Source organism: Mustelus asterias, chromosome 6, assembly GCF_964213995.1.
Source record: "Mustelus asterias chromosome 6, sMusAst1.hap1.1, whole genome shotgun sequence".
Lineage (NCBI taxonomy): Eukaryota > Metazoa > Chordata > Chondrichthyes > Carcharhiniformes > Triakidae > Mustelus > Mustelus asterias.
Window position 1 is genome coordinate 98,570,657 of NC_135806.1, and position 14,083 is coordinate 98,584,739.

General features: G+C 44.8%; 1 protein-coding gene across 1 annotated transcript in view; it reads right to left on the bottom strand.

Moving 5' to 3' along the window:
* Positions 1–14,083, bottom strand: part of adgrv1 (adhesion G protein-coupled receptor V1) — a 504,809-nt gene that overhangs the window by 158,705 nt on the left and 332,021 nt on the right. The window lies entirely within an intron of this gene.

Genomic DNA, 14,083 nt, shown 5'->3' on the forward strand with positions numbered 1-14,083 from the left:
AGCAGCACTGATTTACCTTTCAAAGGTCAAAATTCTTTGGTAAAATCAGACTTTGTGGTCATATTTTGTGTTAGTATGAACTAGGCTGGAATGGTGGGGGTAGTGGGAGGTGCATTGGCCGTGCTTAACTCTCCCTCAGTGTACCTGAACAGGCGCTGGAGTGTGGCGGCTAGGGGATTTTCACAGTAACTTCATTGGTGTTAATGTAAGCTTACATGTGACACTAATAACTAAGCTAAACTAAACTAAACAGGCCTGTGCGGTGGTGGGGAAGAAAGTCAGGTCCATATACAAATCTTGGAAGAGACTTGAGTGGTGCAGAATCTGTGTCCGGGTGAAGTTCATATTAACAGCAAACTTCCTTTAAATATAAAGGAATTACCCATTTTACCTGGCAAACTACACAGCACTAGGTCTATAACAACATACATTTTGTGCACACCTACTATGTATGTCCACCTTGAAAGTTTAATACAGGGATTAATGCGGTTTTTAACACGTTTAACACTGGTCAGAAAGTGTACCAGAGTCAGTGCTGGTGGGTGGGGGTGGGGATAGTGGTAGAGGGTGTGGGCGGGCATGGTGTGCCATTGATGTGGCTAATTCCATTAAGAATTTGGGTTGGAGACTCAAACTTAGATCTGGACGGCATGACCTTGTCACTGTTCTGATAATGATGGAGGAGATATTCCTGTGATTGTCCACCGTGTATTGGATAACTTTAACACAAGAGGACAATCAGATGGGAGGCTCACATTAACAGTACCTGCCCAACATTCTTCTGTGGGCTGTGACCAAGCAATTCAATATACCCAGGTGCAGCAGCAGAATGATTCAGGTCTATGTGAACTATGGCTTTTGACATTCGAACCAACTGCTAATTAACAAAGCATTCAAACTGTGGAGATTATTTACAGTCCAACATTCAATTTGCACCATTGCAATATAATACGTCAGTGTAATTTTTAGCAAATCTGAACGCAAGCTTCCTCCATGATACACAGCTCCAGAATACTTTGACCAGTGTTGTCAACAATGTTAAAATGGCTCTAGCAATCACACACTGTATTGTGCTGCCACCTGCAGGTGACAAACAAATTTACACCTAAAAATGGTCTCAAATTATTCTCACAAATTGTGTGTAAAACAAAACTAAAGATTGAACAAAATAAAGATTGAAACATAAGGGTTGGAAAAGAGACAGGCTATCAGCACCTACAAGGTGAAAAGGTAAGTTAATATATCATTTCTAATTAAATGTGTACAATGAAAAGTTCATCTCATTTTCTCTTTACAGGGAGGTTGGTGGGCTTGCTGTGGTTTTCCAGCATATTCTATTTTTAATTCGGCTTCCAACACTTGCAGTTTTTCTTTTTACTTCTTTTTCAGGAATGTTGGGCTTGATCAAGTCCTGTTTGTCTGTTATCATGATTTCTAGTTGTCCCTTTCACCCAGTTCCAAATCATCCCTTTCAGCAAAAAAAACCCACTTGCATTTAGAAAGGTTTATATTGTAATGCTGTTTTCATTGGCAGTGCCTTGCATACAGCAAGCACTTACCAGAGTCACAGGTGCATTGACCTCGGTTTTCCAATATGTGCTAGTTGTGTTTGCAGCTGCTTGTGTGATTTGGGGCCTCGCAAAACTTTCCATGGAAAGGTGAAGAGATTGGTCAGAATACCGTTCAATTGCTAAGTGCCAAATGAATGTTCAGGGTATCCCATGCCCAATGCACTTCCAAACATAGAATCCTACAGTGCAGAAGGAGGTCATTTGGCCCATTGAGTCTGCAACGACCACAATCCCACCCAGGCCCTATCCTCATAACACCATGCATTTAGCCTAGCTCGTTCCCCTGACACTAAGGGGCAATTTAGCATGGCCAATCCACCTAACCCGTACATCTTTGGACTGTGGGAGGAAACCAGAGCACCCGGAGGAAACCCAGGCAGGCACGGTGAGAACGTGCAAACTCCACACAGACAGTACCCAAGCCGGGAATCAAACCCGGGCGCTGTGAGGCAGCAGTGCTAGCCACTGTGCCACCACGCCACCCTAAAAGCACTGAATACTCCTGCCTCTTGCCTCCTTCCATCTATTTAGACTTACCACCCACCCTCAGTTATTTTGATCCTTACCAGATCTCACTCAGCTCCACCACACTGACTTTATTGGCTCTCCGCTCATCACCTCCCTCAACATAGTTTCCAAAATTGACTTTCCATCCGTATACACAGCTACTGTCTGCATCCTGTCTTCACCCTCCTCCAATTAGCTTTCTGCCTCAACAGAGAAATAAACTGGCTTTAACCAAAAACACAAATGGAAATCCATATGATGAATTATTTCTCTGTGAACTCTCTCAGCCAGTGATGCTGTCAACTACATCGTCCTTTTACCACATTTTTTCTGGTTGGAATGGCTCTCACATCATCTTGCTTAGCTTATAATAGCCAGAGCATCTATAGCAGTAACTTCCCTTTCTGCCCTTATACCGTTACCTCCCGAGTTGTCTAATCATGTCCTCCTTTTCATCATCTATATGCTCCTTCTTGGTGAATTAATCTGCAGACACAAGGTCAGTTTTCACATGTATCCTCTATCTTTCCCTTTTCCTTAACCTTTTCACTGCTCTGCGTTAACTTGTTGTCCTTTACTGGCTCTCCAGGCTTGCTGGGGGTAGGAGCAGAAACATACACACCCCAAAAGTAGGTGTTGGTGGGCTTGTCGGTTTTGCGATCCTGTTTGCCAGTGCTGTCCACTTTTGACGGGGTGGGGGGTAGGGGGGCTGAGATGATTGGATCACGATTCCGACCGCTCCCTGATTAAGGTCAGTTCAAGTACTGGGAGAGATCATCAAGTGCGTGTTAAGGGGCGGGGGGGGGGGGGGGTGCGTGTTAAGTGGGGGGGGGTGGTTAAAAGTTTCACAGGAGGTCTATCTGTCTAGGTGAAAGGGGACAGGCACAACGTGTGAAGACGGTCGTGGTCGCCCTAGGAAACTACCGCAAAACCATAATAAAAGTTTTCAGTGGCTGAGATGGGGGAAATGGAGATAAAGGTACCCTGTTGTTGTGCAGGTGACAGGGAGATTGCGCAGTTAGTGTGGGGCATGCAGGGGGCGATTACCCTCCTGGCAGCAAACAAGCCGAAGAGCAGGAGCCAAGGCAGCTAAGGACAATTAGGTAACAGGCTGAGCACAAGGAAGGCAACAGCTAGCAATTTGGCACAAATGTCTCAGTGGCAAGAAGGGGCAACTGCGTTTTCAGGAAGGACGGAGCCCCGGGGCATCAGGAGGGAAGGGTGCAGGGACAACAAACAAGAAGGACATGGTAGCCATCCCTTCAGCATAGGATCCATCGGCAAAGACAAAACTATCTGCAGATTCAGGGAAAGGGACTGAGTGGACCTTGAGCAGTTTGATGTAGCAAATGAGAAGGTGTTGGAGTCTTTGACGGCCTTAAAAACTGACTGACCTGCAGGCCTGGTTGAATTGCATCCCAGGCTACTGTGGGAGGTGAGGCAGGAAATTGCAGAGGCTCTGGCGCAATTTTTTAATTCCTCTGTGAGCATGGGGGAAGTGCCAGAGGACTGGAGGGCGGCTAATAGTTCCACTTTTCAAGAAGTGTGGAAGAACCAGGAACTTACAGACCTATGAGTCTCACATCAGTGGTAGGGAAACTACTTGAGAAAATTCTGGAGGAGAGAATTAATCTCCAGAGAGAGGTCATGCCCAACAAATTTGATAGAATATTTTGAAAAAGTGATCAAGTGTGTGGATGAGGGAAGTGCAGTTAATGTGTTTTTTGTGTAATTAAGTACAGCCTTTTGACAAGGGGGAACTGTTTGAGAATGTTGAAGCACATAGAATTCAGGGAAATTTGGCAAAATGGATCCAAAACTGGCTAATTAATAGGACACAAAGCATAGTGGTAGAAGGCTGTTTGAGTGACTGAAGGCCGGTGACAAAGTGGCATACCACAAGGTTTAATGCTGGGTCCTTTATTGTTTGTGATACATATAAATGATATACATGAAAATATGGAGGGAATGACAACTAAGTTTTCAGATGACAACAAGATCAGAGGGTGGTTAGTAGTGAAGAAGGTCATAGGTTACAGGAAGATATGGATGGGTTGGTCAGATGGGCAGAGCAGTGGCAGATGGTATTTAACCTTGATAAGTGTGAGGTGATGCACTTTGTAAGAAATAACAAGACAAGGGTGTATTTAATGAATGGCAGGACACTAGGAAACCCAGAGGAACAAATGGATCTTGGGGTGCTTATTCACAGATCCCTGAACGCAGCAGAACAGGTGAATAGATACCAGAACAACGTCCAAACCAACAGAGTTTACCAGCAATGACAGAACCTACTACTCATCTAACAGTAGTGTGAGAAAGATATGGAAGGGGTAAGGCCTCCAGACTGGCTGAGCCTACGAACTCGGAGATTGGAGGGGGGAGATGGAGTAGTGCTAACCATGTAAATACATGGGGCAAGCTAGAATACCTTGAAATACATTGGATAAATCATAAAATCCCTACAGTGCACAAGGAGGCCATTTGGCCCACTGAGTCTGCACTGACTCTCCAAGAGTATCCCACCCTATCTCCATAACCCCACATATTTACCCTATTAATCCCCCTACATCTTGGGACACTAAGGGGCAATTTACCTAACCTGCACACCTTTGGACTGTGGGAAGAAACTGGAGCACCTGGAAGAAACCCACACTGACATGGGGAGAATGTGAAAACTGCACGCAGACAGTCACCCAAAGCTGGAATCCAACCTGGGTCCCTCACACGGTGAGGCAGCAGTGCTAACCATTGTACCACTGTGCCGCCCACTTGGGGAAAGGTGTAGTATAAGGGTCTTGCGTGTATAGGGTTAATGTGGGACTGAGTACAGTACTGCAAACACAGAGGGGTAAGAGAATGCATTACTTGCACCTATAAATCAGTCTAGTGTTGGCCATGCAGAAGCAAGCATGGAAACAACTTCTAGCTTGAACTTATATATACATAGATCTTGTAATTAATAAAGACTATGAAGACTTCATTGAAGACCGACTAAATGGTATCCAACACCCTACAATAAAACCAAAGCTCTATCTTCCTTCTTGGGTGGGCGTAATAGATCTCCTGGCACTATTCCAAAGAAATAGCAGGGGAGTTATCCCTGGCTTATCCCTGGCATCCTGGTCAATATTCATCATCAATTAGTTGGGTGGGAGGGTGAACTGTGACAAGGATACAGAGATCCTTCAGCGTGATCTGGACAGGTTGGGTGAATGGACAAATCAATAGCAGATGCAGTATAATTTGGATAAATGTGGGTTATGCGCCACAGAAGCAAAAACAAGAAGGCAGGTTACTACCTGAATGACTGTAAATTGGGAGAGGGGAGTGTGCAGCAGAATCTGGGTGCCCTTGTGCACCAGTCACTGAAGGGAAGCATGCAGGGACAGCAGGTGGTAAAGACGGCAAATGTTGGCCTTCATTGCGAGAGGTTTCGAGTACGGGAGCAGGGATGTGTTGTTGCAATTATACAGGGCCTTGGTGAGGGCACACTAAGAATACTGTGTGCGGTTTTAGCCTCCTTTTCTGAGGAAGGATGTTCTTGCTCTTGAGGGGGTGCAGTGAAGGTTTACCAGGCTGATTCTGGGGATGATGTATGAGGAGAGATTTGGATTAGGATTGTTTTCGCTGGAGTTCAGACAAATGAGGGGGGATCTCATAGAGACTTACAAATTATAACAGGACTAGACAGGGTAGATGCATGAAGGCTGTTCCCGATAGTGGGGGTGTTCAGGACCAGGGATCACAGTCTGAGGATTCAGGGTAGACCATTTAGAACGGAGATAAGGAGATATTCCTTGACCCAAAGAGTGGTGAGCCTGTGGAATTCACTACCACAGAAGTAGTTGATGCCAAAACATTGAATGTATTCAAGGGGTGGCTAGAGATAGCACTCGGGGCGAACGGGATCAAAGGTTGTGGGGAGAAAGCAGGATTAGGCTGTTGAGCTGAACAATCAGCCATAACCGTGATGAATGGAGGAGCAGGTTTGAAGGGCCAAATGACCTCCCCCTGCTCCTATCTTCTATGTTTCTATTAACATTACAGAAACAGATTATCTGGTCATTATCACATTACTGTTTGTGGGACCTTCCTACACGTTTGCTGCTGCATTTCCAACATTATAACTACAATTCAAAAGCATTTCATTGACTGCAAAGGGTTTTGATATGCCAAGTGGTAGTGAAAGGTGCTATATAAATTCAAGTCTTTCTTTCCATTAAGAAAAATTTGGAACAAACAGTAGAGATTATTTAAAAATTGGAAAAGCTGAAAGTCTATCTTATATTTAATTACCAGCAGCTTTGAGGCAGCGTAGTGGCATAGTGGTTAGCACTGCTGCCTCACAGCACCAGAGACCAGGGTTCGATTCCTGGCTTGGGTCACTGTCTGTGTGGAGTTTGCACACTCTTCCCATGTCTGCATGGGTTTCCTCCCACTCTCCAAAGATGAGCAGGATATGTACATTGGCCATGCTAAATTGCCCCTTAGTGTCAGGGGGATTAGCAGGGTAAATATGTAGGATTACAAGGATAGGGCCTGGGTGGGATTATGGTCGGTGCAGACTTGATGGGCTGAATGGCCTCCTTCTGCACTGTAAGGATTATATAAGGAGCTAAGAAGACAAAGGCATTTTCCATGGATGGTACGGTAGCACAGTGGTTAGCACTGCTGCCTCACAGTGTCAGGGACCTGGGTTTGATTCCCAGTTTGGGTCACTGTCTGTGCACATTCTCCCCGTATCTGCGTGGGTTCCTTTTGGGTGCTCCAGTTTCCTCCCATATTCTAAAAGACGTGCTGGTTAGGTACATTGACCCAAACAGGCGCCGGAGTGTGGCGACTAGGGGAATTCCACAGTAACTTCATTGTAGTGTTAATGTAAGCCTTACTTGTGACTAATAAATAAACTTTAACTTTAGGGTGGCACAATGGTTAGCACTGCTGCCTCACAGCTCCAGGGACCTGGGTTTGATTCCTGGCTTGGGTCACTGTCTGCTTTTACAAATATATAAAAAGTAATAGAGTGGCAAGAGTGAATGTTGGACCCTTGGAGGACAAGAGGGGGGATTTAATAGTGGGAAATGAGGAAATGGCTGAAACTTTAAATAAGTTTTTTGTGTCGGTCTTCACGGTGGAAGACACAAATAGTTTACCGAATATTAACGATAGAGGGTTGGTAGGAGGAGAGGTCCTCAATACAATTAATGTTACCAGGGAGGCAGTGCTGGGTAGACTAACGGGACTGAAGGTGGACAAGTCCCCGGGCCTGGATGGAATGCATCCCAGGGTACTGAAAGAAATGTCAGAGGTAATAGCAAATGCGTTAATGGTTATTTATCAAAATTCGTTGGATTCTGGGGTAGTGCCAGCGGATTGGAAAACAGCTAATGTTACGCCGCTGTTTAAAAAAGGAAATAGACAAAAGGCAGGTAACTACAGGCTGGTTAGCTTAAAGTCTGTAGTTGGGAAAATGCTGGAATCCATCATTAAAGAAGAAATAGCAGGCCATCTGGATAAGAATGGTTCGATTAAGCAGACGCAGCATGGATTCATGAGGGGAAAGTCGTGCTTGACGAACTTGTTGGATTTTTATGAAGATGTGACTGGTGTGGTTGACGGAGGGGAACCGGTGGATGCGGTGTTTTTGGATTTCCAAAAGGCGTTTGATAAGGTGCCTCACAAAAGGTTGCTGAAGAAGATTGGGTCACATGGAGTTGGGGGTAGGGTGTTAGTGTGGATTGGCGATTGGCTATCCGACAGGAAGCAGAGAGTCGGAATAAATGGGTGCTTTTCTGGTTGGCAGATGGTAACTAGTGGCGTGCTGCAGGGATCGGTACTGGGGCCTCAACTATTTACCATTTATGTAGATGATCTGGAGGAGGGGACTGAGTGTAGGGTAACAAAGTTTGCAGATGACACAAAGATAAGTGGAAAAGCGAATCGTGTGGAGGGCATAGAAGGTCTGCAGAGAGATTTGGACAGGCTGAGTGAGTGGGCGAGGATCTGGCAGATGGAGTATAACGTTAACAAATGCGAGGTTATTCACTTTGGAAGAAATAATAACAAATTGGATTATTATCTAAATGGAAAGAAATTACAACATGCTGCTGTGCAGAGGGACCTGGGGGTCCTTGTGCATGAGACGCAAAAACCCAGTCTGCAGGTGCAACAGGTGATCAAGAAGGCAAATGGGATGCTGGCCTATATCGCAAGGGGGATAGAATATAAAAGCAGAGATGTCTTGCCGCATCTGTACAGGGCATTGGTGAGGCCGCAGCTGGAATATTGCGTGCAGTATTGGTCCCCTTATTTGCGGAAGGATATATTGGCCTTGGAGGGAGTGCAGAGAAGGTTCACCAGGTTGATACCAGAGATGAAGGGTGTTGATTATGAGGAGAGACTGAGCAGATTGGGTTTGTATTCGTTGGAATTTAGAAGGCTGAGGAGGGATCTTATAGAGACCTATAAGATAATAAAGGGACTGGATAGGGTAGAGATGGAGAGATTCTTTCCACTTAGAAAGGAAACTAGAACTAGAGGGCACAGCCTCAAAATAAAGGGGGGTCAGTTTAGGACAGAGTTGAGGAGGAACTTCTTCTCTCAGCGGGTGGTGAATCTCTGGAATTCTCTGCCCACTGAAGTGGTGGAGGCTACCTCGTTGTATATGTTTAAATCACGGATAGATGGATTCCTGATCGGTAGGGGAATTAGGGGTTATAGGGATCAGGCGGGTAAGTGGAACTGATCCACTTCAGATCAGCCATGATCTTATTGAATGGCGGGGCAGGCTCGAGGGGCTAGATGGCCTACTCCTGCTCCTATTTCTTATGTTCTTATGTTCTTATGTGTGGAGTTTGTACATTCTCCTCATGTCTGCGTGGATTTCCTCCGGGTGCTCCGGTTTCCACCCACAGTCCAAAGATGTGCAGGTTAGGTTGATTGGCCAAGCTAAGTTGCCCCTTAGTGTTCTGGGATGTATAGGTTGGAGGAATTAGTGGGGTAAATATGTGGGATTGTGGGGATAGGGCCTGGGTGGGATTGTGGTCGGTGCAGACCCGATGGGCCGAATGGCCTCCTTCTGCACTGCAGGGATTCTATGATTCTATGATCTCTAAATTGCTCTCAAATCCATCATAAGATAACATTCAAGCACACAAGTTAACACTGTGTATTTGGCAGTACCCAGACCGCATAACATTGGTGCCTATATCATTTGCACTGATCGAATGAAAACAGCTTAACTTCTCTCTTGCAGCAAACCTTGTCATATTCTGCCTATCTAGTGGTGAATGCAGCTATTTCCATTCCTTCAAACCCCAATGCCGCAGCATTAACCGATTAAATCCAGCAGAATGGCTAATGTCAAATTCTTTCAAATGGTTGTAAAAATAAATATGATGTCACAGAAGACTTGGATGAAAGAGTAAGAGACTGCCGAAATCAAATCAATTACCATCGCCTGCGCATGATGAAATAAGAAGCCTTTGTACTCACAAAGGAAGTTAAACATTTTTAATATAAATAACTTTTTAAGTTTCCACATAGGATCATAAGATGTTTACAGCTCAGACAGAGGCTATTCAGCCCATTGTGTTTGTGCCAGCACTGCAAGAGCAATTCACTAAGTCCACTGTGCTCTCCAAACCCCCCAACGCTACCCCCACAACTTTTCTTCACAGCCTGCAATTTTTTTCTCTTCAGATAATTATCCAACACTACTTTGAAAACCATGATTGAACCTGCATTCCACATCCTAATGAGTCACTGAATAAAAAGTCTCTTTCCTCATGTCACCATTGTTTTTTTCGCCAATGACTTTAAATTGGTGCCTCCAGTTTTTGACCCTTCCAACAACGGGAAGAGTTTTTCCCCATATTCCAGGCCCCTCATTACTTCAAACACCTCTATTAAATCCTGACTTAATCTTCTCTTCTCCAAGGAAAACAACATCAGCTTCTCCAATTTATGGATATAATAATTGAAATTCCTCATTACTTGACAAATTCTCATGAATCTTTTCGATATCTGCACTGTCATTCAATAAGATTATGGCTGATCTTCTACCTCAGCCACACTTTCCCACACTATGCCCATATTCCTTACTTCCCTTAGTATCCAAAAATCTCTCCATCTCTAACTGGAAGACACTCAATGACTGAGCATCCGAGTTTGCTGGAGTAGAGAACTCCAAGGGATCACAAGCCTATGAGTGAGGAAATTTCTCCTCATCTCAGTCCTCAATGATTGACCCCTTATTTTGGGATTGTGACTCCTAGTTCCAGGCTCTCCAGCCAGGGGATAAGTTCTCCCAACATCTAGCCTGTTAAGCCTCTTAAGAATTTTCTAGGTTTCAATGAGTTCAGGTTGGATTCTTCTACAACTTAGGGAATATAGGCCAATGCTGCTCAATCATTCCTCATAGGACAGTCCATTCATCCTAGGATTAAGCCTAATTTAACCTTTGTTCCACTCCCTCCAATGTAAGGATATCCTTCCTTAGGTCAGGAAACCAAACTGCACATGTTGTTTCAGGTGTTTCTTATACAAATTATAGTAAAACTTCTTCCCTTTTAGGCCCAAATTTCCACTAGTGAGGTGCACAAACATCTGCTGCATGATCAATATGACTAGGCAACTTGCGAACCTCCCACTGCCTGTTCATTTCGACGATTGTGGTGTGCAGCATAGTGCTAAACCCACTGATGAACGGTGCTTTACCTCAGCAGGCACAGTGGCATAATGGTTAGCACGGCTGCCTCACAGCGCCAGGGACCTAGGTTCAATTCCCGGCTTGGGTCACTGTCTGTGTGGAGTTTGCACATTCTCCCGTGTCTACGTAGGTTTCCTCCGGTTTCCTCCCACAATCTGAAAGACGTGCTGGTTAGGTACATTGCCCCGAACACGCACAGGAGTGTGGCAACTAGGGGAATTTCACAGTAACTTCATTGCAGTGTTAATGTAAGCCTTACTTGTGACTAATAAATAAACGTTACTTTCCTTTACAGGCAAGCTTGTGCACAGCTAAAACCAATTCAAATTAACCTGGAGGAGCTCTGACAATGGGTCGTCCAGACACGAATCGTTGGCTCTATTCTCTCTCCACAGATGCTGTCAGGCCTGCTGAGATTTTCCAGCAGTTTCTGTGTTTGTTTCAAATTAATCTGAGCTACTTAAAGCCAGACTGCACCTCTTAAAGTCTATACTTAATTATTCCAATGCATGCTTGGCCAACGTCCCACATTCCACCTTCCACAAACTCAAGGTCATCCAAAATTCTGCGAACCTTTTCTTACTCCCATCAAGTCCCATTCATTCACCACCTCTGTGCTTGCTGACCTATAGTGGCTCCCTGTCAAGTAACACCTCAGTTTTCAAATTCCCAACTCCATTTTTAAATCCCTCCTTGGCTTGTCTTTCCATATTTTTGAAATCTCATTCAGCTCCACAATGCTCCAAGATATCTATGCTCCTCCCTTCGATATCCTCATTTTTAATTGCTCTACTATTGGTGGCTGTGCCTTCAATTGCCTAAACTCTAAGCTCTCAAATTCCCTCCCAACGCCTCTATTTCTGGTTACTTCAGCTTCCTTTTTAAGATACCCTTTAAAACCTACCTCTCTGAGCTTATTATCACTTCATGTGGCATGGCGTGTAATTTTGCATAACAATGCCCCTCTCAAATGCATTGGAATGTTTTGTTACATTAAATCTACTAAATAAATACAAGTTGTTGTTGTTTACTGAATCAGTCTAAAACTCAATGTACAATTCTATCTGTTTTCAATTCATTCTTTCATGGGGTGTGGACTATGCCAGCACTTCCCCCCACCCCCCAACACTCCTAATTGCCCTTAAACTGAGCAGCCTGACAAGGCCGTTTCAGGGGACAGTTATGGGTCAATCACGTTGCTATGGGTCTGGAGTCACATGTCGGCCAAACCGGGTAAGGATGGTAAGAAATATTTCCTTTCTTAAATGACAGTGAGCTCCAGATTTTTATTGAATTCAAATTTCACCACCTGCCATGAAACAGAAATGGCAGATGGAGTTTACTCCGGCCAAGTGCGAGATGATGCATTTTGGAGGATCAAATTTAGGTGTGAATTATACTGCAAATGGCAGATCTCTTAGGAACATTAACATAGAGGATCTGGGCATGCAGGTCCACAGTTCCCTAAAAGTGGCAACACAGGTGGCCCTGGTGATTAAGAAGATACATGGCATGCTTGCCTTGATCAGCCGGAGCACTGAGTGCAAGAGTTGGGAAATCAAGTTGCAGTTATATAAAACCTTGGTTAGGCCACATTTGGAGTATTGCATGCAGTTCTGGTCACCACACCACTAGAAGAACATGGAAGCTTTGGAGAAAATGCAAAGAAGGTTCACCAGGATGTTACCTGGTCTCAAGGATGTTGACTATGAGGAGAGGTTGAATAAATTTGGATTGTTTTCACTGGAAAGACAGAGGCTGAGGGGAGACCTGATAGAGGTCTACAAATTTGAGAGGCATAGACAAGGTGGATAGTCAGAGGCTTGTTCCCAGGGTGGAAATGTCAATTACAAGGGGGCACAGGTTCAAAGTGAGAGGGGGAAAGTTTAAGGGAGATGTGCGGAGGATGTTTTTCACACAGTGAGTGGTGGATGCCTGGAATGCGCTGCCAGAGGAGGTGGTGGAAGTAGGCACATTAGCAACATTAAGAAACATCTGGATATGTACATGAATAGGGAGGGAACAGAGGGATATGAGCCAAGTAAGAGCAGGTTTTTTTTTAGTTTAGTTAAGACATCATGATCAGCACAGGCTTGGAGGGTTGAAGGGCCTGTTTCTGCGCTGTACTTTTCTTTGTTCTTTGAACCCAAGTCCCGAGCCCTGTGTTTCTGGAATACTAGCCCAGTGACAATACTATTACACCATTGCCTCCCCCAAAGTGAATGGATTATCTATCAGGGGCTGGGGCTGCGGGGGGTGGTCAGACATAGAGAATCATAGAATCATAGAATCCCTACAGCGCAGAAGGAGGCCATTTGGCCCATCGTGTATGCACCGACAATAATCCCACCCAGGCCCTATTCCCATAACCCCACATATTTACCCTGCTAATTCCCCTGACACCAAGGGGCAATTTAGCATGGCCAATCCACCTAACTCGCATATCTTTGGACTGTGGGAGGAAACCGGAGCGCCCGGAGGAAACCCACGCAGACACAGGCAGAACGTGCAAACTCCACACAGACAGTGACCCGAGGCCGAAATTGAACCCGAGTCCCTGGCACTGTGAGACAGCAGTGCTAATCAGTGTGCCACCGTGCCGCCCCAGAGGCCATATAAAGGCATGCAATTTTATTATAATTGGGATCCTGATGTTGAACATTGGGATTACCATTACATCACTTGCGGGTGGGCTGGGGGGCGGGGGGGGGGGGGGGGCAATTGCGATGAGACGTCCCGCCAATGTAAAATGCAATTTGGGCCTCTCGCAAGATTTTCCACTCCCTTCATCAAACCCAACCGAGAAAAACAGGAGCGGAAAATCCCAGCCGATGTCTCCATAATAACTGCTAAATCAAACTCACAAATGTCTATCTGTGTAATTCACATATTTTGATGCGAATGCTTCACACAATCACGGACGGTGCTTTAGTTCTAGCTTTTTAAAATGTTCTTTACGTTTCCCACCCTGTGCACAAGAGGACCGGCTGCAAACAAGGGGAACATTGAGCAGAGAAAATAATTCAAAAGCTATAGACAAGACTCTTGGTGATCTTGGAAAGGACTTTACAGTCGGCTTTGAGCATGACAGTGCCTGAGCTAAATGAAACCTCACTCCACATATATATTTACTTGTCATGAATCTAAAAAATTATTTCACTTAAATGTCAAAATCCTTAAAATCTACTGAAAATAATGGAAATTTCTAATGGCTCTGCTCCTGCACTATTAGTCATGCTATTTTAGGACAGCAATGTTGTCACTGAATGAGCACCTATAATAAATAGTAGTG